Raw genomic sequence first — 5,731 nt, 5'->3', positions numbered from 1 at the left:
TTTATAAGAATTACCATGTTTACCTTCTGAGAGGCAAGAGGATGTTAGGACAAACATCCCGCTTAGGGCTGCAGTTATTGTAAGAATCTTATATCTGTTATTACCAACGAAATAGGAAGAACTAAGAGCCAAATCAATAAGTTTTGGACAAGGTTTCGTAAAGCCAAAATTCAAAGTTCCAAGAACTCCGATTTTTTTTTAGTAAATAAGAAAGACGGTTCATCTTGCTTATGCATTGATTACCGCAACCCTATTTAGGCAATAACTAGGAATCCCCAATTGCTGCCAGGATCGTCGATTTATTCGACTAGCTGTAAGGAACAACTATTCTTTGAGATTAGTCAAGCAATGGTTGGAATAACCATACCGCCTTAAGATAAGCTTTTCGGTATTAGTTGTTATATAAGTATCAATGCTACTCCTTTGGGAGACCTTGTATAGATAAGATGTTAAACATCTATTGCTAGACAAAAAAAAAAAAATTGGTAAGTCCAATTATCAGGATCTAAAAGTTGCCTTGGAAACAACGAATAAGATCGAGCAAATCCATAACCATCTATAAGTTGCCAGTATTCGGCAGAGAATCGGGGATTCATGGAAATAGCAAACCTCCTAAGTTCTTGTTAAGAAATAAGGTTCAACAAAAGATATCATCCTGGAAAGGTGTGCCATTCGGTTAATTGCCAGGCTAGTAAGCTCTGAATATATGAAATCATTCGAAGGAATCGAATGTATCAAGATCAAATAGCTTATAAGCTAAAACCTATTTAAGGAGCTTGGCGGAGCTCGCAATGCATTACAACTAATAGTTTAAGGATATGTTTCCCCAATAAGTCAAGAAGCATTATCACATAATGATGTGCAAAGTTATGATATAATAAGAAACCTGCGTCGATTGAGGATCGACAAGTTAAGAAGCTCCAAAAAGGATACATGTACCTATTATAGAGGTCAATTTGAAGGCTTAGAGAGACTCCAGATATGCTATAGAAGTTAAATCCATTATATGACAAAAGGTACTTCCAGCATTTTGGCAAATCTCGAGGTCGAGATTTCTTTTAAGGGGGTGAGGATGTAACACCTCGTAAAATCACGTCCAATGATATATTGACACGTGTAATAAACCCTAATAAAGTCCGATGTTGAATTTAAGGGACTAACTTTTCGAAAAATCGAAAACTTTGATAATAAAAGGACTGGAAGTGTTAGCATGCCTAAAATAAGTTTCCAAATAACCTCTCACGGTGTTTACATTCACAAACGTGCCACTTGATGAATAAGTATAGTCGTTTGCGTAATTAATGGAAAGTTGCGCAATAAAAGGATTAAAAGCGTCAACATGTTAATTCTTACCTCTGAGTGACCTTCTATCAAACCGGGAGCTTAATAATATTTAATTATACTCTCGGGAATGCCAAATGATGGCCATCTAAAGTTTTTATGCCTATAAGCAAAGTTACGCGCAACTTTGCAAGTTAGAGGGGCTAAAAGTGTCAATATGTTTAATTATACCTCTGAATGACCTTTTAGCGAACCCGAAGCATCGTGATGTTTAATAATACTTTCAAGAATGCCTAATATGGATTATATGAGGCTTCAATGCTATTAAATGTTGTAATGCGCAAGTTTGCGCAAAAGAGGGGCCTAAAGCGTCAACTTTTGAATCTATGCCTTTCGGGGACCATCTAAGCGAGCGAGAGCGCATTAATATTTAAGTATATGTTTGGTAAGGATAAATATGGGTCATGGAAGGCTTGAATAGCATTAAACGGCACTTCGCGCTACTTTGCGCAATTTAAGGACTATTTGCGTCAAACTGTAAAAGTATGTCGATTCGTATGATAACGGACCTTCCGGAAAGTGTCCATGAGTTAAGCATACCCTAATTATCATTTCTATAGCTTATATTCAGGCTTAGAGGTGTTTGGTGCGCAAAAATAAACTTTAAGGTCATGCAGGGACTAAAGTTGACAAACGGTGAAAACTATGGATCGTAAGGGTCCAAAGTGTCAACAATGGATACATAGACTCTATAATAACCCTACATAATGTTTATAACCTTAAACGGATGGATCATGGATCATACGAAGCGGGAAATGCACGAAAGTGAGGAATTGCAAACTATAGGGGCCAAAAGTGTCAACATGTTGAATTTATACCTCTGAGTGAACTTTTGGCAGACCCGAAGCTTTGTAAGGCTAAAATATACTCACTAGAATATGTGGTAAAAATTTCATGAAGTTTCGTTAACGTATGAGAAAGTTATGGCCAAAACCGTACTTGAGGGGTTAAAAGCGTCAACGTCGAATTTCATGGCTTTTCGGGTGAGCGCAAAGTTAACCGAGGACATTACCATGTTGGTAAATGTCCCAAGGTTCTTAAAAACCAAGTTTGGGGGTTTACGAGTCAAGATTCATAGCCAAAACCTCGCGCGCAAGGACAGGGACCAAAACTGCCAATAATTAACAAAGTTTGGCAGCTGCCAATAAACCCAGGTGCAGCATATTGCGACCAGGGGCTGTTTAGTCCATTTTTGAGTGGGAAACAGCTGGGATCACCTCCAATTCTCACCAATAGATGGCCATGCATGTCTAGGACACCTGGTGCACCCTTACAACATCAGATTTCCCCATTTAATTAGCTCATTTCTCCATTTTTTTGAGGCATTTGCATTGTAAACAAGAACATCACAACTATCAAAACTTCACAAGGCATTCCAGGAACTCTCTGGTTGTCAAGGCAGCCTCCAAGTGTTTTCTAGGCTTCATTAGGACCTTTGTAAGCATTCATATCATTCTCCAATCCGTTCTAGCATAGATTATTAGTTAAGAGTCAAACCGTTGTTCATAAAGTTTGACTTTTCGATTAAACGAAATTGGCTCTGTCATTTCTCAAATTGAAACCACTTATAAGTTGGTATTTATGTGGGGAACAAACCCTCAAAAGGGTATTCTCTGATTCCCACTCTAAGCATGCTATTTGTCGAGTCAAAGATGTTCTTAAAAAGTCAACAGAAATCGTTTTTGCGAAATATAGCATAAATGGTAATGTAGATGACATGCAATCAGTTTGATCATCAAAAATAACTTATAATGAATATAAGAATGTGTTTTATCATAATCAACTCGACAATCTTTAGTATAAACTCGGATCGGAACCGAAAGTCTTATAAAACGACTTTTTCGTAGACTATCGATTCGGATCCGTGCATGCATGTTTGAGATCTGTATTAGAGTGTTTTTTTGACCATTTTTATTTATGTATAACTTTCTGGAATTTTTACATCTTGAGTCTATGCTTAACCGATTCATATGCGTGTTTCCGATTATGCTTAAAAGTTGACTATTTTGCCCTTTTTGATATAAAACGTGATTTTTGGAAAAGTAAAAGAGTAGAAATCTTTATTATTAATTTATAAACTTGCACCGAAAATTTGAGATCAGTTGGTGGTCCAGATTTTGAGTTATGGCCGATAGCGTAAAACTATATCTTTATGTTAAATAAACGGCGCATTTAGCGTATAACCTATTTCAGGCCACTTTTCGATATAAAACTTTTTACCCACTGATGTTATATAATATTCTGGGATTTTCGAAGATTTTTATTTAATTTTTGGCTGATCGGATCATACGTCGCTAAGTCGATTCGGTTAATGCCGGTTTTGACCGTTTAAGCCATAAAATGAGTTTTATACATCCTTTTGACCCCAAACCTTTTTCTACTGATTTTATTTGTTAAATAAATTATTTTAAGCGTTCTGGAAATATAAAAATCTCAGCTTTCTTTTGAAAACCCGGAAACGGCTCTAAATCGCATTTTTAGCGTTTTTAGCGCATAGTAAGCGTTATACTCATATTAAACATATAAGACTCATACCTACTGATGTATTTAGCATGTTTTTATAAAATAACAGTAAGTATAAACTTTTGAACTCAGAATTCCAGTTTTAACATTTTTAGCCCTTGTGAAATTACTAAAATACCCCTACGGTGCATAGTTTGATTTTAAATGATAAGTTTTGTATACGGGTCATACCCTACTGTTATAATATGTCAAACTAAGTATATTTACTGTATAAATCAGACCTGTAACTCAGATTTCCGAATTAACTCTTTTATAATCTTTTAAATGACCAAAATGCCCTTATAAGGCATAAATTGAGTTTAAATTTATTCGGGGCATAATAGAACATAACTTGCTGATATTATATCATATTATCTCAGGGAACTTGCATATGACTCTTTTGCCTAACCGTAACGCTCTTTTAGCGCTCGGTTCGGTTTATGTAACTAGTTTGCATAAATTGACCGAAGCGGGTCAAACGTTATCATTTTTATCTCAAAATCCAGAATGTATTTAGTATACCCACATTATACAAGTATTCAAACTTGTCGGGTCTAAATCACCTTCTATCCGGCCTTTCGCTTAATCATGCGTCTTAACCGTATATTTCTTTAAGACTAACCGGTCTAAGCTTAGGCTTAATTAAAGACCCGTTAGCAGTCTAATTGGTTATTTATACCATCGTTCCAGACTAGAGCTTTCCGGTAAATTGTACCTACGCTTACTTAGGAATACGGCTGAGTTATAACTCTTGCTATTTAAGACAGGAGCTAGCTCAGGTAAATACTCTTAACTTATTTTCCCTATTACGGGCTTGGGATACGGTAATATAAATACCGCATGGTCAGGTATGGGATTCGAAGACCAATGTGTCGGGAAATCCAAATAACCTGTTTTAATTCGTATTGCTTGACTGAAACATTGGGGGTTAATGCGACCGTGTCCTGGATATCCTTGACTCATTAATTACAATGGCCACGACCTAAGCACGGGGTGTAGGCATACACCTGACATATGCTTTATGCTTATTAATTGATTATACCCAATAAGGGATTCCCAATAGGGGAATAGTGGTGTGTCGGTTAATCTTGAACCGGCATAGGACCGGGCCCCGCATGTAGAGCAAGTTATGTAAAACTGATAACATGAGATATAGTTTGTCCCAAGTATAAAAGATTAATCTTGCCTTGTGCATCTTAATCGAGTGTCAAAATAGTTTTGTGCCTTGTGCGCCTAAACCAATTTTCATAAACTCTTTTCAAATGAGTCAGTTGAGTGTATTTACCAGTGAAAACTGACGTATTTTCCAAAGTCTAAGTGACAGGTACAAGTACGTATTAGGCTGGAAGCTGCTCAGGGCGTTAATAAGGAATCTTGCAAGTTCTAGGCGCCTAAAGTCTGTTGAACAACATTTAAGTTTTAAGATCCGCCTGTGGATCCTCTACTTTCCGTTGTAATACTTGATATTACTTTATATTCGGATTGTAATATATTATCTTTTGCTTCCGCTGTGCATTTATAAATTGTGTTGTTTGACTATGATGTTATCAACTACGTCACGATACCCCACACCGGGCCCACCGGTGACACGTGGAGATCGGGGTGTGACAATACCTTGAAAGAGGAAATGAAGTATGGTGCCGAAACCCAGTTAGTGAATAAATCAAACGGTATCTATCACTATCTCGACCGTATTTGGATTCCTAGTGGCAATAACCTCCGGGAGATATTGATGACTGAAGCTCACAAATCTCGATACTCCATTCACCCCGGTGCCGACAAGATGTACCAAGACCTCCGTTCTAGGTATTGGTGGTCGGGCATGAAAAAGGATATCGCTCTGTATGTTTCAAAATGCCTAAATTTCTCTAAGGTTAAGGCCGAACAT

Source organism: Helianthus annuus, chromosome 1, assembly GCF_002127325.2.
Source record: "Helianthus annuus cultivar XRQ/B chromosome 1, HanXRQr2.0-SUNRISE, whole genome shotgun sequence".
In the NCBI taxonomy this organism is placed as follows: domain Eukaryota; kingdom Viridiplantae; phylum Streptophyta; class Magnoliopsida; order Asterales; family Asteraceae; genus Helianthus; species Helianthus annuus.
Note: the sequence above shows the minus strand (reverse complement) of the source record.